The sequence below is a fragment of the Electrophorus electricus genome, chromosome 11 (assembly GCF_041902795.1).
Source record: "Electrophorus electricus isolate QZ-2024a chromosome 11, ASM4190279v1, whole genome shotgun sequence".
NCBI lineage: Eukaryota > Metazoa > Chordata > Actinopteri > Gymnotiformes > Gymnotidae > Electrophorus > Electrophorus electricus.
Window position 1 is genome coordinate 18,992,106 of NC_137507.1, and position 27,798 is coordinate 19,019,903.

Consider the following 27,798-nt stretch of genomic DNA (forward strand, 5'->3'; position numbering starts at 1 on the left):
AGGAATAAATCTCAGTGACATTTAAGCTCTCAATGTGTCGTTTTGACTGAGGACTTTTGTTATCATCCCCTCGTCATTTCTATTGATTTTTCGGAGTGGCTTGAGAGCCTGGGCAGCTCATTTTGTGAGAAAGCGAAAAAAGATGATAAAATGGTTTTTTGGAAGTCTCTATCTCTAGGTTGGCTTAATTGGTTTATTTCTTCCAGAGTGAAAGTCGAGAACGTGGGACTGGTGCAAAAAAACGCCAACGCCTCAACTTAATCTGAGTGTACCACCCACACTGCATATTAAAGAGAGGAGAAAGATCCGCCAAGACATTCCCACATCGAATGCACGGATTATGAATGAACACACACAGAGACACACACACACAGTGCCTTGTTTTCCCATCATTGCAGGGACATTGGGCCCTTAGAAAAAGACGAGCACAGAGCACAAACACGCATACACACACTCAAACACATACAGCAGCTCTTCAACACTCACCAAGACAGCAACTATTTATGTTTCCCTTTTATGTGATTTGGAAGATTTTACACTAGCTGAATTTTTTTACACTAGGTTCACCTTAGCAACATTCAGCCTTGTAATGCGCCCAGAAGATGACTCACCACTGCCTCATCTGTACTTGGTTAGAGAAAACCTACCCCAGATATTTGAAGAGCAGATTAAGATGATTTTAATTTGATTTCTCTAATGCAACATACAGAAACAGTTTCTGCTCTACTGTGGTATATAAAATGGTGAGGCTGAGCTGGACAGAGGTCACCTAGAGGGTTACATCTCAACTTCTTCTGTCCTTCCTCTCGCCTTCTCTCTGTCTGTCACTTTCTCACTCTTTACCCTCAAATAAGGATCACTGAGCCTTATTGTGAAGTACAGATGGATAATGCCTTCAGGAGAAAACTGATGTTGAAAAGATCCATTTTAAAATGTCACACTGCAAGTTGACTGGTACAGATAACATTTTCTTAGGGTTATTCATAAAGTTATTAAACATGCAATTAGTACTAGAAAGAAATTTTAAATTGTACTACAAATCCAGTTGCCTTGAATTCCTAGTATTTGACAATTCAATGCCCTGAATAACCGTCATGAACAAGTAAATAGTTCTGCAATAATGATTATAAAAAAAACCATTAGTTCATAACTTCTGTAGGCAGTACTTGATATAGGGTCTGGTTGGCTGCTGGGTGTAGGGCTTGAATGATTCCTGCCTGCTTCTGGTGATGGACAGAAACCTGCATGATGGACAGCTCCAGAGATCAATGCCAGCATCTAACTTCAAAAGCCCCGAGGCCGCTTGTCATTTACTGGGAGCAAGCTAGCATGGTGTGGTCTCAGCACACACCAAAAGATAAAACAGCCTACCCTTCATGAGTCATCATCAGCTGCCTCTCCAGGGTTGGCTGGGAGGACGTGAGGCTCGGCAGCTCCTTTAGGAGGCAGTGTGTGCCTCGGAGACTGAAATAGCCCTAACCTGATTAGGTTCAGACAGAATTGGGAGGTTCTGCTGAAGTTCTTCTCTTCTGCCCTGCAGTGCATGTCAACATTCACATGATATTTTGACAAATGTTGTTGATGACAAATTGATTGTATATATTCCTGTACCACCATTCTAGTGGGTGGTGCGTTTTCCTTGCATTCGAGCCTTATACCAGAGACTTGGGAGTCTGAGGGTGTTTTTGCTGGTCCAAGGATAGTGCACTTGTGGTCTGAGATTGATGTTGTCATTCTTAAGATCTGTTGGAGACTTTCTTCCATCTCAGGGTCAGAGCCCCAAGTGCCCCTATTAGCACTGGGAGAACCATCTATCTCCAGTTGTGTTGGCAGGCATCGTTTCACAGTGTTTGGACAGTGGGGTAACTAGCTGCTTATCTGTGGATGATGGCCTTTTCCTCATCCAAACCTCTCTCATGCACTTCATAGAACATCTTTCACTGGGCTGCTGTAGAAGCATTCCATAATTTCCATGTTGTGCATCCACATCTGTGGTTTCTTCCAATTGCCCACTAACTGTCAAATATACTGCAGCATGCACAGTGTACTGTGTTAAAAAAAAGAAGAGGTAATATGTAGTGAAGTACACAAAGTTTCCAGAGAAACAGGACATTTCAGACAGAGGTTCTTCATCACTTGTGCTTCTGAAGTTCTAGAAAGTGAAACAGTAGATGTCTAAATTGTAACATTCATATAAATATAGCCTCAGTTTCATCTTCTCAGCTGAAGTGGAAGCCAGTGTGGTCTTCTTTAGTAACTTATCTGCCTAAAGATTCGGTACAGTAGACATTCTAAGAAGCTTGAAGCACACCACAGTTGCAAAGAGTTGTATTTTGTTACTGTAGTTAGAGAATTACTGTGAGCCCATCTGACCATTTTCCTCTGACTTCTCATCAACAAAGCTTTTCTGCCTACAGGACTGCTGCTCACTGGATGTTTTTGAACCATTTTGTGTGAAACTGCAGCATATGAAAACCCCAGAAGATTAGCAGTCTGAAACAGGCAAAGCACTCCATTTGACAGCAAAAAACATGCCAAGGTCAAAGACACTCAACTCACATATTACCTCTTTTGATGTCTGATATGAACATTGAGTTTCTTGACCCATGTCTTCATTTTATGTATTGTGTTGCTGTCATTTGATTGGCTGTTTGGATACATACATAAACTAGTGTACTGGTTTTCCTAATAAAGTGGAAATTTATTTGTGTGTGAATATACATACTTGTTTGTGTGCTTGTGTGTGTGCATGTGTGCATGCATTTTTGTGTGTGTGCGTGTGTAATATTTTTTAGATTGAGTTACTGTAGTACTGCCAAAGAGGTTCAGAACCCTGGTCCCCTACAGTGCCAAATTAATAGCGTCACCAACAATTCAGATATGGAAATAAAGCTTATAAATGAATCAACATCTAATAAATCCAGGTATTTACCATCTGCAATCAAAGGACAGATGGGAACAGTGGTTTCTGTGTAGCCCCTAATCATTTATAGAAATAAAATATGTTTCCATTTTAATTTAAATAGATGAGCAAAGGTGAACACAAAATAGAATAGGTAATTTGTATAGATTTGAAAAAACAAACAACAAATACAACTTTAGATCTTATAGTGATTGTAAAAATGAACAATAAATGGAACCTTTTTATATGTATATGTATATGTATTTGTATATGTATTTATATATGTATATGTGTATGTATTTGTATATGTATTTGTATTTGTATATGTATATGTATTTGTATTTGCATATGTATTTGTATATATATTTGTATTTGTATATGTATATGTATTTGTATTCGGATTTTTGGCTCATTTGTATTTGCAAACCATTTTTTTTTCTTATGTTGTCAGATTGCGTAATGTTGGTGTAGGTGGGGGTGCAGTAGCTAACTGCTAATTCCTCTATTTAAATTCCACTGTACCCTGTTTCTGACTCTTTTCCCTCGACTCTGTGGTCTCTTCGTTGACACGTTTTTTTTTGGGAAGTAGGAGTGGGACTACATTAGAAGTATAACAATGTTTACAATTTATTGTCTATTATGTGTTCTGTTAGAATTGATCCCACTAAAGTTGCAGGTCAAAGTCTGCTCCATGGAGTCTTGCTATTGTCTGCCCCCACTGCTGTGCACACCTGGGGTTTTGCACAGCATTAAGGGCAACTTTGGACCTGCCCCACCACAAGTGGTCAATTGATAACCAGCACTGTAAACCACTTTCCTACCAGCTGTGATTTCTTGAGCTATGGCAAAGCCGGTGGACTCAGGGGTTAAATTTGCAGATATCTCTCCCCTGAGCTTGCGCCCTCTTTCCATCTATTAGGTTACACCCTGATAGTATTTTGTTTTTACTGAAATGTTGTTATTTCTATCATGTGTATTGCCTCATTACATAATGTGTAATTAATTGACTTGTATTATGCTAATAAATCCTCACATGAAGCTCAGCTCTTCAGATAACATGTGATGTAACTGTACTCGCTAACCAGAGTGAGGAACCAGGTCACGTTTTTATTGCCAACTCCAACGCCAGTATCCAATCTGCTTTGCATATGTTTACTAGGTTATACCTGGTACAATTCCATCCCTGAGCTTCCCCTGTCTCCACGGTAACTGTTTTACTTCCGTGTTTTCTCATTCTCGTTTGGTTTGTTATCCGCCCCAAATTATTTCCAGCTGTTTCTACTTGTCCTATTGGCCTTTCCATTTAAACCCCTCGTGTTTCTCCTGTCTTTGCTTGTTATTCTCTTAGGTTCTCCCTTAGAGTCTCATGGTTTCTTTCTGTCCCCTTGTTACTTAGTATTCTCTCAGTCTCTCTGTCTCTCTTTTGGTTGCACTTATTATGTGTCGGTTTTCTCTGTTTGCTTATGGAATTATGGATTCCCTACATTTGTCTTAGCCTGGTTAGTATTTCTGTGTTCCTCATTTATGTAGGCTATAAATCTGTGTGCAAGCAATAACTCCCATTGCTACTAAGGTTCACCATTAGTCTCCTCTGTTTTTTGTTTTACTTCTGTTTATAGTCAGTGGTATAAAAGCTTGTTACTGGTTTCTTGTTTGGTTTCCTTGTTTAGTTATTTTTATCCTCTCCTCTTTTGTGTTTTCCGTTTGTAATTAAACTCACTTCTTCCACTGTCTTCTATTGTCATTTATTCATGGCTTCGTGTCATATGTCAGACTTTGACTTTCTGTATCCCCTCATATGAGGCAATTGTTCACACTCAAGCTCACAAACTTCACAATACCATTAATTAGACCAGGAAAATGGAAGGTGGTCCCTGAGTTCTGTCCACCTACATGCTACACTGGTAAGACATACCTCAATGGCTAGTATTGTGGTAATACATGTGGAGATTTTTGTGATCCTCGGGTCTTGATACTCGGTTTTACCCTTTATTTGTGTTTATTCTTAATTATTCTACCCTTTGTTTCTGTTTCTATGGTGAGCTCATAGGGAACCAGTATCTGTTCCAGCAGGAAATCCTGACTCAGCAGAGACAGTGAAGTTACTTGAAGAGTTTGACTTGCAGGAGGAGAAGGCTTCTGCGACATCATCGAGGATCCCATAGCACTGAACTAAGAGTCACCAGCATGCGTTCCCTTTTTTGATTTTCCAGCACTTCTACTCTGGCTCCCAGCACCTCTGCTTCCAGGGCCAATTGTGTTGACCACTAGCTTTCCAGGAGCCACGTTTCACCCTGGAGCTCAACAGGAAGGTTGGCCTAACCTCTGAACCAGGTACTGGAGCTCAGGAGCCAGACCTGGAGCCAGGAGCAGAGCCTCCCACAGCCCCTACTTGAATGATCAGTCTTGGTGTCTGAGTTTGCCTTGCATCCTGAAGGGGGAGCTCCCCTGGAATTAGCAATTTTTATATTTTTTTTGGGGTGGGAGGTAGGTGCTTGTGGGTCCTGGGTCTGGTTGATACCTGTATACTGCAGACTCCATCGAGGATCGAAGTGTGTTTAGTAGGAATGGCTGTGTCAAAGTTACTAAAAGTAGCCTTTAGGAAGTAATGCTGTAGGTACCCCAGGCTTTTAGAGCAGAATTCCACTCCCATTTACTCTCTGAAATCCACACATTGCTGGAAACAGAACGAGTCATTTCCAAGTAAGGCTGAATTGATTCCTCGAGAAACTCAAGTAACTCAAAATTGTTTGCCTCAAAGCTTCCTTTAATCCATATGCTGTGGCTATGGGGACTAAACATGATAGAATGGTGCATGGCCTCTTTATTAGCTTGGCTGACTAAAGAGAACGAACTTCCTTTTCAGTCTTGATCCCTTTAATTTGCCGAGGCAGTTTTTCCTTGCCACTGTTACCACTGACTTGCTCATTAGGGCAAGCAGCCAAGTTCACAGACAGCATTTTCAGCATGACTGCTGATTTTCACTTTCAATCCCAGGCACATGTTTCCTTCAAAAACCCATTTCATGAAAAATATAGAGGAAAAAGTATGAAGAAATCAAAGGCAAGTTGAAAAACACCCTTAAGGAGACTGACAGCAATGCACTCGCAACCAACATTTGGGCGAGCATTTCTGCAGAGGTGTGTCTGGAGTGATACGACACATTCTTGGAGAGGATTGGTTAAGTCCCACAGCCAGAAAACAATGCTTCTTAAAGAGGCGAACTACTGCAGAGTGGCTTGAGGATGTTCTTACCAAATTAGATCCCACTAGATAAAATCAAAGCTACTGTCCATGACAATGGTACTAATTTTATAGCAGAGGTGAAGATTTTAGAAGAAAGCATGGATGGGCATAACTGCGATGTGCAGGTCATTGCTTGAACTTGGTTGTGCAAAGTGCTCTAAAGAGCCACCAAGCTCCAACTGTGTGGCTACTGCAAGATGTTCTGTCAATCATTTTCAGAGGAGTGAGTTGGCATCCACCAAGCTACAGGATATGTAGCAGCAAATACAGCAGTGAGGAAAACACTACCTTGATCTCAAGTCTGAACAGTGCAACCTTCTCTGCGCTTTCACAATCAGTGCATAGACTATAGAAGTAAATACAGAGGTCAGTTTTTTAGACTACACCAGTAAAAAGTCATAGCAGACTCATATAGCAGGACAGATCACTGTAAGATGGCAAGGAATATCTGTGTTTCAAACCTAATCTCCAAACACAGTCCTAATTGCTTGCTGCTCTGGATCCCAGGTTTAGAAACCTTAAGTTCTTGCTTGCTGACGAAGGTCCAAAGCACAGTACAACCATGGCACTTGCTGCCAAAAGGCTGCAACAGTGTTCCTTGAAAACATACTGGGACCATCTTCAGACATCACGACCAGTGAATAAGAGAATGACTGAGCAGCAGTAGGACCAAACTGTGCAGGAGATCATGATATATTTAGGAGAATATCCCGTGTCCAAGAAGGAGAATCTGCTCTCAGCGTCTTATCATGGAGCTCAAAAGCAGCGCTGGCAAAGTCCTTGCTGTGTCTTCCTGCAACAACCATGTCAATGACTTTTTAACAGCCTAAAATGCCACAAAGCCTTTCAGGCTTACGTTATGCCTGAGATGTAGTTAGATTGAAAATAGTTATTTAATATTATTATTATTATTATTATAGGTTGTATGTATCTTGTTTTAATTCATCTGAAATTAATTTAGTATTTTTTGTTTGTTTTTGCATTTCAGACAATGTTTTCTTTAAAACCCCGAATGTAATTTGGCACTTAAATGCATTAATTGGGTTTAGTTTTGACAGATATTATTGGATGCAATTTAAGCAGTAAAATGTTGATTGTTTTTAAAAGGAAACCAACTGTTCATTTTATTAGACTTGTCTGATTTTCTCTTTTATACATTTACTAATGCACTTTAATGTTTTATAGTATCTCTTATTCCATTATGTTAATTTGTCTCTCTTATCTAATTATGCCAGGATGGCACCCACTATGGCAGACCTCTTGCCTCCCATAACCAGCACTATTTACTATTTATTTTAGTCCTTCCAGTCTTTTTTAAATGTGGAGAATGTGCAAGCACTAATAACACATAGCGGAGAAACACTACTGGACCTTAACCATAAACAAAATTACCTTTAGTCTGTCTGACTTGGACTCTTTTGCGACCAGTCCCTAACCAATGAGGCCCACCAGCGCCAATGCAGAGTGAACCCCGCTGCCTAAGAAAAGGGCAGCAGAGTTACATGCTCGGCTAAAGTCTAGAGCTAGCCAGATATTGCTACCTAGCCTACTGCTAGCGAATGTCCATTCCCTCTATAACTGAGCTACATGCTCGGCTAAAGTCTAGAGCTAGCCAGCCTCCGCTACATAGCCTACTGCTAGCGAATGTTCACTCCCTCTATAACTGAGCTACATGCTCGGCTAAAGTCTAGAGCTAGCCGGATATCGCTACCTAGCCTACTGCTAGCGAATGTTCACTGCCTCTATAACTGAGCTACATGCTCGGCTAAAGTTTAGAGCTAGCCAGCCTCCACTACATAGCCTACTACTAGCGAATGTTGTGCTTTTACAGTACTGTTCACAAGTCTCTTCACAAATTACTGTGTTGCCTCCCAGGCCAGTATCATCAAATTTGCTGATGGTACTACAGTCCTTGCACTGATGAGGTGGCTTATCTGGTGTCATGGTGCCAGAATATCGTTCCTTTAATAAAAAGACTAAGGAACGCATTGTTGATCCGAGGAGGAGGAGCAGGAGGCAATACACACAGGTGAGGTGGAAAGGTGAACACCTTCAGATTCCTGGTCACACAATACACTGTTTCTGCTAAAATACTCACAGCAGTACTCGTACTTGCTTTAGAAGTTTGGCATGCTAGATAAAATTCTCAGCAACTTCTATAAGCAACTTCTCAGCAACTTCTATCAAGAGCATTCTCACCAGTGGCAGTCTGGTGCAAAAACTTCTCTGTACAGGACTGAAAGGCTCCCTGGAGGGTCATGAAGACTGCCAGAACTATCACAGGAACATCACCGTTCCCATCACCGGAGGACATTTACCACACCAGCATCTTTAGAAGAGCATACAGCATCATGCACCCAACTCATCCCCAAAACAGTCTCTTCGCACTCCAGGAAATGGTAGAGGAGTGTGAAATGAAGAACTACTAGAGTCAATAACAACCTTTAATGCACAGGCCATCAGACTTGTGAACAACCACCACTGACATATAAACTGGACCTGTCCCACTGGTTGTAGTCCAATGCACAAACATGCATACTCATGCTTTTTGCTGCTGAATTCTGGTCTGAATATTTACACTATGCACATGACACTTTTTACTGCAGATTTTTTGCACAAGAATACTCAAAAGCCTTGCTTCTATTAGTCAGCCATTTCAATGAGCACTTTGCACTTTACACTTAATAATACACTCATCAATGTCTATTATAGAATATAATAATAATAATACAGTCTACCTCATATGTACATAATGGTATATATCCTTTATTTTATAATCCATCCTTTTTATCTCCTGTTTTTTTTCCTTTTCATATTTATGTATGTTATATTAAAAAAAAGGATTTCATTGTTCAGTGCAGGTGACTGTTTACTGGGCACATGATGATAAAACTTCTGAAACTCAATTTGATTAATTTATGGAATAATCTGTAGAATTCTCGATTGCTAAAATGACTGATAGCTGCAGTCCTATTTCAGTTATTGAATTATTGGTTGAGAAGGATCTATACATCAGCAGAGCAACTGTGGCATCTCCCAAATGCAGTGCTGGAGTTCCTTGAACACTTGTACTGAATTGTGGAAGCAGATGTTGTATTTAAATGCCATATTTACTATCCAGATAGAGGGTTAGTAGGTTCTTCAAATGTCCCTCCCTGAAGCTTTAATGTCCTGCCGCAGTGATACCAAGAACAATACCAGATGCCTTTATGACACATTTACTTCAATTAATGCCAAACCACATACCTGCAACACATACCTGTGTTTGGTTACTAACTTTAGCTACTAAGAAAGACCACAGCAGTAGAGGATGCAATAAAATTCAAAATGTATGGAATTCTGTGGTGTATCAGGTCATAAGAACTCCTAAGAACTGAGGTTCAGGTTACACTATTGGACCAACAGGTGATCTGCAGAGGACAAAGCATGTATATATAGGACATCCTTGGGCTTCCAGAGGTGGATGACTCCTTACTTGATGACCCTTGTTCGGTTCCAGATGGAGCCCTTTTCAGTAGCAATGCATTCAGTTTCCATAAAGGACCAGAGGTGCTGCCGTGTGCTAACCCACCAAGGTGTTCCCATTAGTTCGTGTTTGGCCAGGCATTCATGCCTCCCACACAAGCTGCCCTTTGGTACTGTGGTGGAATTGTCGGTAGAAGACTTCAGAGCTACACCAGCCACCTGGCAAAGAACTGCTCAGAAGAATGGGAGCAGTGACTACAGGTGTAAAGCACAAGGAGCTGCAAGCATTCCTGGTGCAAAACTAGAAAGTCCAGTGTTAGAGTGAGATGTTAATTATTAAAGTATTATAATTAAATGATACTTTTTTGTTACAATTTTAATTACATTCGTTCCAATTCTTGTGCTAATTAATATTTTTCTCTAGCTTCCAGTAAAACTAATATTTTTTACTGAATCATGCCTGTGCCTCCTCTTTTGTGAAGATCATTAGGGAATTTACTCTGTGACATCAATGAACAATGTAAAACAATGAGCACTTAACTGTTGTAAAAATAAATAATTTATGACAATGAAAAACCTGTTTGAGCAAAAATCTTAAGAGAAACATCTATTCTAAACTCTACAGTGTGTGTGTGTGTGTGTGTGTGTGTGTGTGTGTGTGTGTGTGTGTGTGTGTGTGTGTGTGTGAGAAAGCAAACAGGACTGGTGTAGAGGGCAAAGTAAAGCAAGGCTGTAAGAAACAAACCAAAATATATTCACAGCAATCTATGTTCAAGTAATGATCATTTGAAAAAAAATTAAAAAATAGCATTGTGTTAGGAATTTATCAACAGACAAAAACAAATCAACAGAACAAATTACTCACCAGCTACTTATTGTGGAACATTTTGGTGTGACAGAGTTCAAAGCATAATTCTGAAAAGGGATATCTGCTCTCTTCCTTTCTGCTGTAATTTGTTCTCTTTCCAGAAGAGCTTCCATGCTGAATTCTGCCTAAGGAAGTTGTTCATGCACAATAGTCAAGTATACTTTTGTGGCTCATCCCACTCTAGAAGCCCCGCCGCCACCATCTTCCTGAAGTCTGCTGCATCCGGAGCTGCCAGTCTTGATAAGTAATGTAAGCATTCTTTTATATGGTAGTACCACTTCACACTAGAGTCTATATTTGTTGGTTGGCCATTTCCTCCACCAATGTATATAACCTATGTATATGTTCTAGCCTTCCTCACAGTCCTGACGGCTGTCATTCAGTTATTTGTCTACATGGAAGTATACTGTCCAGTGACAAAAACCATTTCAACTCCTGTTTCACACAATGACACTGCTAGCATTGGGTCAACTCCGAAAAGATTCCACATCTATGGAGGCATTCCCCAACAGATGAAATAGACCGTCCCACGTTCTCCTGATGACATAGACCGTCCCACATTCTCCTGATGGCATAGACCGTCCAACACATTCTCCTGATGAATTCTAAAGGCTTCACAATAGAAACACAGGCCCCAGTCCACTAACTGTATCAATATGTTGATCTGATGGTGTTTGCTGGAGAACGCTGGGCTGATTCTTTGGGCATTTTACCACTAACCTACAGAGTCGTCACTCTGTGGAGACCTTTTGTATTCATCCCTTTATATTTGAATGAAGAACCACCCTTCCTTCTTAGCATCTCCTAGTTGGCATCTGCCATTATGTATACTGTGTATTGCATAATCTCTAACATTACTACAACCATGTAGCAAAGATCTTTTGTGTATTAATGGTAGGATTTGCTTTTTTCCAGAGCTAAAATGATTACGTAGACCAGCCTATGTTGTTTTAACTCTGTGACGTCATAGACCTCATCCAGTTTTCCCTCCCAGCACTTCACATGATGTGATCAGTTGTAAGCTTGCTCAATTTCATCTCAAAAAGGAAATCATTAACTCCTGCTGCATCACTATGCGTGCAGGTTGCCCCACATACGTACATTAGTGCTAAACTGCTGGGAAAGAGTCCGCACGAACGCAGCACGCTAATCTTCAGATAATGTCCCTCGATGGATGCATTAGTCATTCATTTCAGTCTTGTGACGGCAGCTGTGATACATCCATGACAGCTTATTAACGGAACAATTGCGAAATTCGTGGGGCACAAATCGAGAGGCGCATCACAGATGTGAAATCGGCTTGTGGTGTAACTGCACTCGTGCGGGTGCGGCAGCTTCGCTGATTAAGGAATTAGAGGGGAAATGAAATAGTATAATGTGGAAGATTAAAAGATGAACACTGGGCATAGCCTGTCCCTTTAGATAGGGAAACAGGGGTGGAGGAAAAATAGTCTTATCTGTGGAGAAAACGAGCAGGCTTGGTTAGAGGGAGCAAGGGAGCAAGGAAGGAAGGGGGGAGAGAGAGAGAAGGAGAGAGAGAGAAACAGGGGTGTGAAACATGACAGAGAGAGATAAATGAAAGGGGAGACAGAGTCCTTTGCTAAATGAGGGTCCTAAAAGCTCCCATAAACAGGCCCTAATGTGCTGTGAAGAGAAGAGTCATAGTCTGTCGTAGCACAGAGGAGTAGACTACACACTGCAAAACTTCCAGAAGAGTTCCACATATTCCCATTGTGCTGTTTTCCAATTTCCTTATTACACTTCACAGCTTGACTCTATTTTGAGTTTAAATTTGTCCAATATCTGTGTTTGGGAAAAATATGGAAAATGATGACAAGGATGGTTGCTTTATGAGCATCTCTGCGCGGATTTGCCACTGCTTCTCCAATTGTTCTCTGTTGCATAAAGTTCTCTATGATGCATAAAGACCTTTGGTGAGGGAGCACCTTGGTTCCTGCCCTTCCCTTCCCGAGGGAATTCTGATTAGGAGTATCTGGCTGAGCCGTGTGTCAGTCTAACCAGTTGTCAGGATGACTGCACTTCCCTGTTAATTTATGACAGCACCCATAAGGAATAAGCGTGTCTGCATTTCATTCACCCACAAAGCTCTTAATAAAATCATCAATCCATGTGCACAGTGTCACATGGTGGAGTCAGTAGTTCATATTCAAACTTATTTCCCACATTTCCCAAACTAATGTAAATGACCCTAGGATTCGAGGTGAACAGATTGTGTCTGTTATATAACTACACTTGGAACTCTGCAGTAAGTTCAACCAGGTCCAACCCTTTAATTAACGGTATCCTACTCATAACCCACTCCTATAGTCACATTTTTTAAATTGACTTTATTAAGAAAATTCAGTTCAATTCAATACAAACACTCCATCACAAAAACCTCACAAACAATATCCACCGGAGGACCCAGACTACCTTCACTCTATACATTAACAATTAACAATACAATTTACATCTGTAAATTAGGTATACATCATCCAATAGTCACATCATCCTATAGTCACACCATCCAGAACACTGACATCTATGAACATGAGGCTACATATGATCAGTAACTGGGAAACAGATGGAGATAAGCCCCCAGATCCTTCTCAATATGTATTGGTGTTGTCCATCGGTGGATCAGCCTTAAGTAAGATAAATTAACCAGTCAGGCTTACAGCTCCTAGACTGACCTGCCTGTCCTTTCCAGTTCTCCGATGGCCTGCGGGATGGCTCTGACTCCAAACAGGATTGGCCTTTTGTCTCACTCCATAAACACAGGCACAGTGCTGCTACACTGCAGTGTTTATGCCGAGAGACTATCTGGATTATCTGTTGGAGAAATCTAAGAGGATTAGGGAAGGACTGGAATGGGTGATAACACACTGCTGCTGAGGCAATAGTTTTGAGTAGGCGGTCGTGCGGCACATGGCGGAGTTGGGGGATTGAGGGGCGCCGCCTCCTGTGGCACTAAGAGGCAGGATTAGAGCGGCATTAGTGATGCGGCCAGTAATTAATGTTGCAACTAATGGGAAGAGGCTGCATGATGTATGGTTTGATTTTTTTATAGAGGAGAGCAGGTGAGGATGCGCCCGGCGCATAAATCATAAATGACAGATGCGGCAGAGACAGGAGCATCCATTCATCATGAGCAAGAGAGAGAGAACACTTCATATTCTCTAGTCATGTCTGACACCACTTACTGTACCGTAGTTTCCAATTAACTGAATGTACGCTGGAGATAGGAAATGCTGTGTGGAGGCTCCCAGAGCAGAGCACTCTTTGCTTATTGAACAGAAGCCCATCAGCCCCCTGGAGGAGCAGACATTACTGTGTTTTGTCTATTCACAGAGAGGGAGAAGTCCTAATGCTACATTAACAGTACTGGCAGATCGTCTTGGGAGCCATTTTGTTGTGTTCATGAAGATAAAATGGTAGGAAGGCCATAGGGAGTAGGGTGTGTGCATGTGTGGGGAAACACGGGAGAAAGGGGGAAGACAGAGAGCACGCAGTGCCATGGTAGAACACTTATCATGAGTTGACATGGCACATAGAGAATCCATTTGTACACTGCGCCCTTATTTAATGACTATAAAGTTGTGGTTGAATTAAAAAAAAAATAAAAACATTGTCACAACATTTCTAAATTGATGCACAGCTCTTCTGTTAGATCAAATGTTAATTATATTCTGGTGAAGAAAACTATTTAAGGTACTTACAAAATCTACAGCCCTGGTTGGCGTGGCTTCTCTGTCTCTGCTCTCCTGGTCACTGGCCAAATGAAGAGAAGAGAGAGAGAAAGAGAGAAGACAGAGGAAGACAAAGGTTAGTGTAGTACTTTCACAGACTAACCACAGACAGACAGGCAACCCTATATTTAAAGTCGTGTTTTCTGAGTTGCGCACTGGGAGTCTGGACCCAGAAAAGCTTTTTTGAAAATGTTTATTGTAAATTGTCTCTTGATTGTATGAGTCTGGCACACTCTGAAATGTTTGATATACACGGGTCCTGAACTCTAAGTTAGAAAAAAACAAAACATGATATCGTAAGTTCTCTACATCATATCAGCCAGTAGCAGCGTGTTCAGAGGCTGGTCTGTATCCACTGGCAGGAGAAACAGCCTGATTCCCTGGGCTGCCCAGGAAACGTCACCCTCATCCGAACATTCAATTAGAAATGTTTTGAATAACAGCTTGGCAGTGGCCCGGAGGCAGGAGCGCAAAGTGAGCCGATATGTTCTTGATTAATTAACACAGCGCTAAATACTAGAGGTTGTTTTTTTTTTTAACATAAATTAAATCACTACATCTGAATGTCCATACGAAGAGAAAAGCCCATACAGATTAAACGGCAAGCAGAACTGGGTTTGCGCTCCTGAGAGTTAATGCACTTTTATAGCAAAGGACGTCTGTAATTACACACTGTTTAATATTGTATTGTGCACTTAAAATGATATATGGACGCAGCCTACCACGGGAGACAGACAGCTCCGGCAGCTGAAGGCAGGAGCCCCCGTCATCAGACGCGCAGACCTGAGACGTGCTACCTTCTGTTTCTACATCAAGCTTCGTTAGAGAGTCAGTAGTTCATGCATAGCTAAAGCTAACGGTAACGAAGCCTACGTGCTGACAGACACCACAGCCGCACACACATTTCCCACTTCCCTTTATCTGCCCCCAGACGCCCAAATTCAGTGAACGCCACTCTTCATTTTTAAACTTCCTGAATCCGACTTGCACAGCGAGCGGAGAGACTAATGCCGGACAATTTCTCCTCGTTTAGGTTGATTTATCATATGCCGCTGACCACCTACTAGAGGATTAAATTAATATGGGAGTAAAAAGCTTGCCGAGTGGAAGGAGCCTTTATATAAACGAAGCCCACCGCCACAAAATGCACTTTAAATGGCAAGCCGTGGCAATGCCTAACCCTGAAACACAAAGGACTTATAGCCCACAATAAAAAAAAAAAAATGTTTTCACAAACTAAATAAAGCTGTTAGTCAGGTTTACACTACGTAGCTCTCATAAAAAGACGCTCGAAATGATCAACTTTCGCAGGATATCTATAAACTTGTACCTCTGAAGTGATTTCAAATCCCCTTTGTCCCCGAAGAATAGAAGTGAGGTTAACGTGGTGATATGAATCATTGCGCATTAAATCGGCGTTTTAACGTTTATATGTTGGCACAGTGCAAACAGAAACACTGCTCAGCATATTTAATACATAAGCCAATCGATTAAACAAAACAGTCATTGCATTAAAATTAATTTTCGTCGGGGTCATATGCAAAAGCAACGCTAATAGAGTTCCCTATACTAAACACAGATTCAGCACAACGGCAGCTGGACAGCGACAGCGTCTCTCAACGGTCACGCCACCCGGGCCGGAAGGCGCTGCCGTACTGTTCTTTATTTTCTCCACCGGGACTCTATATGGAATCAGCCCCTTATCCAGATTTCGCAGGAATTTCGTATATATTGCAGTAACATAATAGTAATAACATATGGTATTTCGTTTGATGAACGGTCATGAAAGGGCTTTTTATTTGTGTGTGTATTTGTTCACCGAGATCTTTTCTGGTCATCCCATCAATTTTACACTTATCTCATTTATTTAGCAAACTATTCAGTGCAGTAGAATAAAATACTCAACACCTCTTCCACTTCAATATGAGTGAGGCCATGTAAGAATTGGAACTGCAGAAGAGTTAAATAGCACATCACTGTGAAACTATAATAACCTACTCAGACCCATGCGTGCGCTTCCCACAGACATAAACTCATAATCGGTATTAGACTGGCCACAGCAGGACAGGACTGGCTGAATCTCCTGGAGGCATATGAAACGCAAGCCTGCTCAATCGTTTAAAACCAGTAAAGCTCACCCATAAACACACAGTCCCAACACCTCCGTCTCCCGTGAACTCCCACTTTGGTTCTCGCCTGAAGAGTAATGCGCACGCGGTGTTATGAAGCCCTGGCAGGCGACGCTTTTTTTGCTGGTAAAGTCGCGTGCGCGCTCTCTCCCATTCTTTTTCCTATGACATTTATTTCACGCGCTGATACACCGCGTGACTCACCATCAAATCTGCGAGACAAAGGCCACATGCGAAACCGTTCAAACGCGAGAAACTACGAACTGACATTTTGCGAAGGCTTGACCCATTTATCCCAAATTGTATTCACTTATGGACGCACTCCTAAGTGCATTGAGTGCCCATACTTCACGCGAGAAGTCTTGTTTATTGCTTTATTATTATTATTTACAGTGAGTCACTGTGCGGACACAGAGCGGACAGATGGAGGCGTCACTGCTCAAAAGCAGCTTTCATTGGCCATTTTATTTCATCACTGGCCCTTACAAATCAGACTCTAACATTCATTTTCTACAGAGCTCTTTGTCGTTGATAGTGCGAAAGCGCCACCTCCCCCATCCGCCCCTTTCTAAAACATGGCCAGAACATTACGCTGCAGCTTTGTTTGCTAAAGGCAGATGGCGCAAAATGAAGCAGCACTCACATAAACAAACACAGCCGAACGACACACCAGCCTGCGCCGTGACAGCTCCTGGGTGGAGCGGGAGAGACAGGCGAGGACGACCACGCCTAAGTGAGCGGGGCATCTGTAAGTGTTCAGAAGAGCTCTGCTTCCAGTTCTCCAACAGTCTCTCTTTCCTCACATAATCCATAAACCTCATGCCTGCCCCACTGCCATCTCTGCGGTACCTATAATAAGCCAGTGATAGTGTCTGCTCCCAAAGATGAGCTTTGGTGTGGTAATAAAGCACAGCCTTGCATATCAGAAGGGCGATTTTGCTCAAGTGCATCAGTGCGCGCGGACTTTCAGGCGCAGGGGTGACTGGGGCCAGTGGGTAGCGGACGAAGGGTCGAGTCACATTCCCCATTTTAAAGTGCTGACCTGCCTTAATCACAGAGAGGACAATTGGACCATCTCGAGCCACTAAAAAGCCTGCAATTCACTAAAGGTGAAGCTCCTTTTAATACTAGAGTGTGGTGGTAGACTCCCGTAACAGGGCATTAGGTGGCATAGAAGGAAAAAGCAAGACAGAGTGGCATGTGATCTTTAGGTAAGTGGCCATTAGGATCAGTGACTAAGATCAGTGTCTTCATCCCTTCAGTCAGTTGAGTCTTAAAGAAAGGGTAGAAATCTAATTACAGCAGTGTTGAGCTACTTCTCAGGTACCTTTGACACTGGCAGGGGCTTCGGACAAGTCTGTGAGAAGAGTAATTGGCTCCTTGGTGAAAAAGTTAATTATGTTACAGCAGGGATAAAGGTCTATGAAGATTCCATGACCTATTCATTTTTAATTTTTTAATAATATTAATTTCCTGTCATTGTCATTATGTACTTATTGATTCATAGTCATCACCATCTACTCTGGTGATAGTCTGTGGTGCTCAGTTTAGTCTGTTAAAATCTAATCCCTCCTTTCTTGATTTCCACATGAAATTTCAGAAGGAAACAAGCCTTTTATAGAGGTCCAGAGAAAGCAGATATGAGCACAGCACCCTTCTACAAAATCTCACAGGCTAAGTCTAATTAGCTGTTGGTATTAAAAAAAATCAGAAACCTTGTGAAAATGTCCACAGCTGCTTCACAGAGCCAGCCTCTCAGTTAAGATCAGAGCTCCTTTTCCTTCAGATTGTGTTCGAAGAAGTCCATGCATAGGATTAAATAGAATTTTTGGAAATAAAACCTCTCTCCCTAAGCATACGTATTCAAGGACTGATGCAGTGCTCAAGTGAGAAGGGAATTATATTCAGTAGCACTTTCTAAGCCCTCATGGAACAGCAATTCAGTGTGGTGAATTTTAATGACGGCAAAAAAAAGCTAAACATACAGATTCATTACATTGACATGGTGTGTGATAAAGACATCTCTATACTCTTGGAAAGTCAGCCAAAAAAAAGTAATTTATTTTTAGAGCCCTTCAGTAAAACTGTCTTTACATCCTGATAGCTATCACTAAAAGAGTTGCTCTGAGAAAAGAAAACCAATTAACATTGTAGGAAACCTCTCTACAAAGAAGCATTTCTCCCTGCCTGTCAATTATTTTGCATTTGCATGCAGATAGAAGAGTCTGCCAAGCACTATGCATGCGAGTCTGGGAGGGAAAGCCTTCAAAGTAAGGATTGCATACAAGGTGTGGGACTGAACGCAGGACAGAAGTTAGCAAGAACCTTAAAATCTGAAATAAATGATGTTTAATCCAGACCTGATAGAAATGCAGTGCACAGCTTTATCCAGTGAATACAAATGATATGAACTGAAGTTGACTGAGATGTTTGGGAAGCTACTGAGTGACAGATTGCTCGTTTTTGCCTGCTTAATTCCATTTAAATCTGTGGTGCTCTTCTTGAGGATACCAGATTTGCAGCATAGCTGTGGTCCAATCAGTCAGAATCTACCCATGCAGATCAGATCCAGAATAGCAGAGGTAGTGAAAGGCAAATTATGCCTATGCAGAAGATTCAGAAATGAATGCAGTGATAAGATAGACATAAACCTTTGTGTGTATAATATCAGTCCCAGCTGTGAATACTCTAAAGTGGGTGCAGGGTTGCAGGCTCTTGCTCTCCTCGGTCATGTCCCCAAGCCAGTGCGGTGATTGGCTGTATCTTCAGGCATGGGTGGTGGGGCCAGTGAGAAGAACATGCTTGTGGCTTACACTGCAGCAGCAATGGTAGATTTCCACCAATGGCCAGCAGACGGAGCAAATTACGACAGTCAACCCCGCCCAAGTGTAACAAGCAGCAATTTGAGAGCACCCACCCTTCTGGGCCTTGCAGGAAAATGGTTAAAAATGAAGCTGGCTGGGACACGATTTGGAAATAAGTGCCGAGGGAACCGGTGGGTTTATAAGCCGTCCGGCACAATGAGGCCCGCTTAGGGAGGGAAGTGGATTCATGGGGCTTTGTTCCCAGCTGCAGCTCTGGACACAGCCCCCACTCCCCATACTTGGCACTGCTGTGGGCATTCTCTACTCCACAGTTCATTCCATCTTAGAGAAAACCTCCCATACAGAGCTTGTAACGATGTGTGGCATTGTTTTTTTTCTTCTTAAATGACACTTAGCAGCTACCAATTAGAGGGGGTCTAACATATGGCCTTGGAAAAATAGAGCTTTCTTACATTCTAACACTTATAGGAAGGTGGCAGTTTGCGTCTGTAAATGGCAGTTGGCCTTGCAGCAGCAGGGTCCAGTGCAGGATGTGTGTAGAGGTCTTTGAGCCCACTTTGACTAGTGTTGACCAAGCCATCTGTATAGATAGTTTACTAGATTCAGTTTACACTGGCGGTGAAAATTAGGAAAGAAACTAAATCACAAGTATTTAGAGAAGCAAACTGCAGCAAGGGAACATTAATTGCAGGATTTGTAGGATTCACCGTTTTTAACTTAAAGCACCCATTAATACATTCCGACTACCCTTTTCCCTCAATTGTTAATTGCTCTTGTTGTTTACAGACATCTTTAACCTCTTGTATGAAATACTTAAATAATCACTCTATTTCTCCAGCACATTTTCAGCCACTCTTAATTATACTCTTTGATTACTGGCCAAAGTGGATATATCTGTAACCTTTGTGTGCTTCTTGCAAAATGTTAACAGCACCTTTCATGTTCCTAATTACATCAAGTCCTGCACTTGTCTTTTTCTCTTTCTTTTTGGATGACATTTAAAGAGCTCTTTTAAAAGGACCCCATCTCTGACTCCTTGGACACCTACAACAAACTTTATCAATTAGGGAGTCAGCAGTGGCACCTAGATTAGGGTTTGTGTAGAACAGAACATGCTACACATGCTTCTCCATTAGCTAAACTAAGCAGCTGGATTCTCCGAGCTCTCTATTCCCCACTTGCAGACAGTCCACTGGTGAGACTTCTGTCCTGAGGTTCTTAGGTTGCTATGCGGTTTATAATTGGTGTGTGTCTCTTTCATGATTCATGTTTCAATGCATCATTCTCTGCCAGTAACAACAAAAAGCCAAGTTATGTTCACTAATGATTAAGATTCCTGAGAGACTAAACCAAATTCATTATGGTAAAGGAGCCACAGATAATCTAGTCTTGGTATACAATGCCAACAAGGTCATGACTTCAGAGGTACTGGCCATATTACACTAGTGGTTTATAATGTACATTTTTGGATTTTTCCTGGTGTAACATTTGATTCAACACACTGGCTGATTGCCAAGACCTTCATGAGCTAGGTCAGGTGTGTTGGAACAGGGACAATGTGCAGACAAAGAGTCTCCCAGCATGGCTCATACATATATCGACCTTACTGAGGTCTTCATAACCTCCTGGGTCATGGGAATCAGGGTCATCCCCTATGTAACACAAAAAAAACCCCACCACTCTGGCTACATTACCAGAAGGACAACAGTTCACAGTGACTGATGAAAGAATCGAAAGGATATTCCCACACATTTAGTTAGCAATCTCCTAGGTTCCTTATTTCCCAGAAGAACAGGAGAAGGAAAAAGAGGAACCAACATTTGGAGCTTGTGAGGTCCTGTGAGTCCATGCAGCTGAGTAATAGCATTGTGTACAATGGTCAGCTTGGATGAGAAAGGTGAGACAGGGAGCTTTGGAAGTTTATTGTTTTCTGGCACACTGCCAATCTCATTTAACAAAAAAATGGATGCCAGTCCTCAGACCAGGATATTACAATGACTGATGTTTTTTATTTGAGCCAAACAGACCAGCGTGGACAAAATTTTAAGTGCGTTTCAATTCCACAAAAACAAGATCAAAGTCCATGATCTAGGCCCATCGCTAACTGTGTGTCGAAAGCTTTGAAGTGCAGAGATAAAGCAATCAGGACTACACAAAACACTACACAAACTACCATTCACAGAAATGTAGTTAGGAATCATAAATGGTTATCTGTCCCAAACCATACCAAAAAACAGATATGCAAACAGGTCCTAGAACAGAGCAATCAGAGTGGACCACAAGAGATAAAATTTGAAACCTGTATAGTGTGACCTTCTTGAGGTCAGTGATGTTTTAACTTTTCTGCAAGGTGCTGCTTCCACCAGGTCAGGCTACTGGTATCGACAGGATATGGGTTTCATTGTCTTTGTGGAGCATTTCCTGGAAGATTCTAGAATCATTATCTGTGAAAGCGGAGTGAGACAGCACACTGAGGTTAGCATTTCTGCTTCACAGGTGGAGGCTAATTGCCACAGACTTCAAAGCAGCACTGTCCAGGCAGAGGGGCATGAGCAGAAGGAGGTACAGTTCTGAGGTTGATTGCTTACAGGAGGACTGACTGGGCTACTTTCTCTTGAGTGTCCTTTGAGAGGCACTAGACTCATGTATCTTCGATCAAACAGCTTAAGTTAGCATGTGTCCTCCAAAAACAGGCATCTGTTCATGACCAGTTCAAGGAGGTTGCCACAAAAACCTTGCTGATGCCACAAGGGAAATATGAAAGGCTGTTTTTAAAAAGTGGATAATTAAACCAACTCTTTTAAACCAAATAAATCCCAGGCCTTTCATAAACTTGGAGCTGCCCTTTACAAAGGTGAACACTCTGTATTTTGTGAAGCTTATTTGCTTTCATCTTCCATCCTACACTCACAGCTATTAAACTAAACAGAACACAAACAGCAACTCCCCGATACATCCCTAATAACAGATTGAATGTGATAAACACATTTCTAGAACTCCTAATAAGAGTGGATAAGAGGACTGGAGTGTGGGATAATGGAACTGGAGCTTTCAGCAACAAGATTATAGAGGTAATATCCGTTCTTCACGTATCGCCCCAGAAATGCAGACAGACAGACAGCCTTTCATTAATTTTGAAATCTCAGGTTCCTTCTTGAAAATTTCCTCCTGCAATTACATTCCGCGCACATGTGTGCAGCGGGTTTTGAGCTAGTGGAATCCGAGGTGTGTGCCGAGGTGTGTTGGCACCAGACGGGTTCCGGCCTGGGCAGTTGGCACAGCAAGCCTGGCAGCTCAGGCAGCCCTCGGACCCACCGATGATGACCCGCGGCCTGCCTCACGTTTTCCTTACAGCCACGTATGTGGATACGAGGCTGCGGCTGCAGTGTTATTCTGAGACATTTTCTTTCGAACCGAGAATGGAAATTTCAGAGAAGTGTTACAGAGACCATGTGAGAGTGCGAACATGCTGCAAACCATTTACGTGTTGTAAGAAGTGCAGTGTGATATGAATGCCCAGGAAAACGAGAGGTAATTAAAGTTTGGCAGAACTCTGAGAAAAAGTGCCTTTATCCGCATGCAAATTGTCTACTCAGGTGTTGTCATGTAAGGGTGTCAACAACAAACACCTCTGCATTCGACACGCTCCAAACACCAGTCAAATCATCACAGTTCAGTTCTGTGAGGCGTGCACAGACAGAGACCACTTCTAAAGCCTCTCCACAATCTCTGACATTCTAAAACCTTCTCACAGACCTCCCAAAATCATACACCATATTTGCTCCCCAGCTCTCTGACAGAGCGTGTTTGCTAACCCCCTAATCCAGCAGTGCGTGAACACAGTCTAATTAGTTTTACTCTGTTAAATGGCCTTTGTTGTTTGCCAAAAGGAGCTGAATGGAGATGGCACAATAAAGAAGTCTTTTATAAATATCATATGAAAAGCAGGATGGGTTAGGGTGAAAATGAAATTCAGTGCATCTATTCTGTTTGGGAGTCTATTCAAGCCAGCAAGACAGTTAAATACATTCCAGTTTGCTGTCATCATATTGTTTCCCCTTGTCTTTCTTATCCCAGACTATGTTGCCTGGAGGAGGAGGAGGAGGAGGAGGAGGAGAGGAGGAGAGGAGGCGCCATCGTACCGAAGCCGCCAGCAGTGGGCGGGGAACCCAAGCTGTCAATCCCCAGCTTGCTTAAAAATGCACAGATAATCAGAATGTTACAGATGAGAGACAGAAAGAGTCCAGCAGGTTCTTGCTGTCACAGCCACACACACTCATGTTGTCATCCATATTAATTGTGTGACATTTCACAGCAGAACCAATTGGCTCAGGTGCCTAGAGACAGATTCTATTAGTGAGGGAGGCTTGAAGTTACGTTGGTGACTGTTTATAATTAGTGCAAAATTATGTCACCTGCTTTCATAATGATGAAGTGGTACGTATACAAAATTGCATGTACGCTGTCATTCCAAGGTACGTTTTTGTTTCTGATGTTTTGCCCTTATCCTGAGTTGCACATTTTCATCGCACAAAAAAATGAGTGTTTGGGGGAATTAATAGTCCAGCTCTTGGTTTCTGTTGCAGCTGCTTGTAATGCTACTTTTGGGCAGGAGCATATGGAGTTCGACATACTGCTCTGATTGATCTGGCCACGATAAGCCTGGATAACAAAGTAGCACCAGAGCGTTAAAAAGGCAGCTGTTTCTCCTCCAGGTAGCGATCACACAGGACAGCAAAGAATCTGTGGTACTGACAAATCTCTGCAGCGGGCCTCAGTTACAACCCAGGCCCCGGATACCATCAGCATCAACAGCCTGGGAGTAAGCCATGCAGGAAGTGTTGGGTATAAGATTTGTAGTAATTTTGGCCAAAGTGAGGCGATTATGCTACAGAAGCCATATTTTCACTGCTGCAAGCAAGAACGTATCTGATCCATAATCAGATCTTCACTAAAACTGTAGATGGGATATTTAAATAAAATCAGTGCACTAGAACTGCTACCTGATAATGTTCTACATGGTTTCATTCCAAATATGAAAAGACAGAGTGATAGAGAATTAATCTCATTCACCCAAGATCTCTGAGCATTACAATTTCTTGGTATTTGTGCGCTGGTATATAATGCAATTCAACTTTATTTGTCAGTGGAAGTAGGGATTTATTTTGGTCCAGAACCGCAGTGCCATAAACAAAAGAATCTTTGGTTCTGGGATATTTGGTTCGGGCTTGACAGTATAAATGTGGGTTGCTCCGGTATTGTGAGCTGAGCAATCGAGCACTGTAGAGCTCATGATAAATATCCCGAAAGGTGGAAAAGGAAACAAAAATGAGCACAAAAGTGAGGCTGTTGTGGCTCGTCCAGGTGAGCACTGGGAGTCTGATTAGAGGGTTCGTACGCTCCAACACTTTGTGACCTGTGCTGTGCTGCCCGACAGCCTGAAGTGTGGTCACGCTCACTGACTTGGTCAGAGCCCCACTCTTAATCCCAACCAAGATAATGTTACTAATCTACTGGGAGCGATTTGTGTCGACTTAAATCAGAACAGTATCTGGCTCCAGATTTGGCCTGTTTTAGGTTACTCAGTACATTAACCTTTAGCAGGTGCAGACTCTGTTACTTAACGTGTCTTAAGTCTTAAGTGTGATATATAATTATTAAGTATATCATCGTTCACAGTTGTCAGACCCACAAAGGGTGATCATGTCTCTCTGGATGGATATGAATCTTTTAGCAAAGCCATTAAGAGAGAATGACAGCCTTAGGAATCAAGCACGACAATAATCACATAATCAAAATGCAATATTTGTCTTCGCCAGGTGCAAGGCAACAACTGCGGCGTGTTCCTACTGTACTCCACTGATTCCAGTTGAGTTCATTCTTCACCTGTCTCTCTGGAGAAATCATCGTTCCAACAGTCATTATCGTGGGCAGAGAAGGATATGATAATGTTATGGGATAAGACGTAATTACGGCAGTGAAGATGGTGCTCGTTCACTAAAGCACAAACAAAAAAACTCATGGTGGGTTTTCAGCCAGGAGACTTGGATCAGTTCCCAAAGCTGCCCCTCTAACCCAAAGCAGCAAGTGATGAGGAAGATGGGAAGACTATTGTATGATTCTGATAGTTATATGGAGAGTTCAGTCATACTAACTGAAAAGAAATACTTCAAATAGATCAGATTTATTTAACTTATAATGTAAGTGACTATCTAGAGATAATTTAATGAATATTCTTCTATGGTTGTTTGATGGAGCACTGTGAATGATGACTAAACATAATGTATACGAAATAGTCATAATAATGAGCAAACAGTTTGGACAGGACGTCGTACTATGTCTTTGAGTCATTTACAGCATAAGATTTTTATAAACATGCAAAATGGTGGATGATTCATGCATTACAGTCATGTTTATCTAAAGGAAAATGACCTTTGCATGGTGATAAGGGAGAGAGACAGGAAAAAAGGAAAAAACCTCCTGAATAGTGACAGATGGCACATGAAAGAAGGAGTGTGAGCGTGTGTGTGTGTGCGTGTGTGCGTGTGTGCGTGCGTGCGTGCGTGTGTGCGTGCGTGCATGCGTGCATGCGTGTGCGTGCGTGTGCGTGCGTGTGTGTGCGTGCGTGCGTGCATGCGTGTGCGTGCGTGTGTGTGTGTGCGTGTGTGTGCGTGCGTGTGTGTGCATGAGGGAGAAAAGAAACAAAGCCCAATTTTGCCTTTGAAAAAGCTCAGAGTAACTTCATCTAAGAGTGATGTTTCAGTGGTTACTAAGCAACCCTCATTAAAGCACTTGTGTAATTCAAAGTGGTGTTGGAGGAGTGGGAGACCGCCAAACTGGTTTTCAGCTCAGGAATTCAAACAGAAGCAGCAAAGGAGGCTAAAATGGGCTGAAAGCAGATTTGCCTCCCAGACACTTTTCTGGCAGCAAAGATGCTTGTTGAAAAGAGAATGCAAATCTCTTACTGGGATTAATTATGGGCTTTGTATAGTTGCCATTTAAGAACCTTACACCTGCACAATTTGTTAGCATTACCGATAAAGTCATATGTTTAAGAGCCTTTTGTGAGATTAAAATATTGAAGAAATGTACAATTATTTTAGATGCACATCTATATTGTTTACTGCTTATCTATGTTTACTGTGAATATCTAGGACTGCCTTAATGATCTGTGTAATGTATGTGGCAACTGCTTTGCCCAGACCAAATTTCACTATAGAAAAAAAAAAGTAATTTTAACTCACAAGTGGTGCAGCATTATACTATAGGATACTTCTATTCTGGTATTAGTATCTTAAATAGATTAATAATATCATATATAATCATATATATGAAATAACTCACACACACACACACACACACACACACACACACACACACACACACACACACACACACATTATATATGTAGAAATAAATAAATAAATAATTTTTTTTGGTCATTTTAGTATTTTTAAGGTATGCTTAAGGTATGCAGGATTTAGGATTTAAGGTATGCTTTCCTAAACTTTTCTTGAACACTGTTCCATAGCTTGGTTACACTGTGTTTGCATGCATGAATGACAGTTCTGTTTGAGCCCTTCAGAAACTGCTGAACCGGAGGGGAAGAGGTGGTCTCGCTCCTCCGCCCACTAGACTGCATGCCTGCCATCTTCTAACAAGCAAAGCTGAGCACTGCTAGGGACTTTAGTGGGAGAATAACGGTGAGACTGCACATCTGCAAAGCCCCGAGCTGACTGCCCAGTCCCGGGTCCTTCTGAATGGGAACACTTCTGCATTTAGATGCCTACTGCAGTACAGCTGGGTAATTCAAATGGATTCTGCCGTTTCATTATGGGGGAGAGATGCATTTTTACAGTTCATCTCAGCCTGATCTCAGCTTCCTTTGGCATTACTGAGAAATCTCAGAGATGGGCTGATATGATAAAGGAGGCTGAGAGAATTTGATGTAATGACTATTGCTGAAATGGTATGGAGTGTGCCTGCCCGAATTACATTAGGCTCTTGTCTGATAACCTGAGAGAAGGCTGTAGAAGAAATGCAGAGATATACAAAGAAGCCAGCAGGGGCACTGGAGTTAGTCAAACTAATATAAACCAGAAATGCAGGGTGGAAATACCATTTCTTCCAATTACTGAGAAATAAAGTGTTTTTATATTTATTCAACATACAAGAATGTCCTAATGTATTAAGTGCCAGCCCAGAAAAATACAAAATCATATAAAATCTGAAATACAAGGATCTGCCATCCAAGGAAGGAGACACACCCACACCTCCATCAACACTAACACAAACACACACACACGCACACACATCACTGAGAGGTGAAGTGGTACAGATTGATCTCATTGATTATCTCATTACAATGGCACCTGTCAAGGGGAGGTATGTATTAGGCAACAAGTGAACAGTCAATTCTTGAAGATAATGAAGATGTGTCGATGAAGATGTGTTGAGGTGGAAGCAGGAAAAATGGTCAAGTGTAAGGTTAGTATCTACCAAAAGTGGTCCAAGGAAGGACAACCGATGAACCAATGACAGGGTCATGGACACCCAAGGCTCACTGGTGCATGTTGGGAGTGAAGGCTAGCTGTCTTGTGCTATTGAACTTCTG

General features: G+C 41.9%; 1 protein-coding gene across 3 annotated transcripts in view; it reads right to left on the bottom strand.

Moving 5' to 3' along the window:
* The window catches only part of syt1a (synaptotagmin Ia), a 179,448-nt gene that overhangs the window by 111,888 nt on the left and 39,762 nt on the right, over nucleotides 1-27,798 (bottom strand). For 2 of the 3 annotated variants that reach the window (XM_027018520.3, XM_081723096.1), the window contains exon 2: nucleotides 14,201-14,252. The gene's annotated coding sequence lies outside the window, so the exon portion shown is untranslated. Of the gene's footprint in view, nucleotides 1-14,200; nucleotides 14,253-16,368; nucleotides 16,388-27,798 lie in introns of those variants that run through there. The other variant, XM_081723095.1, reaches the window with a different exon arrangement.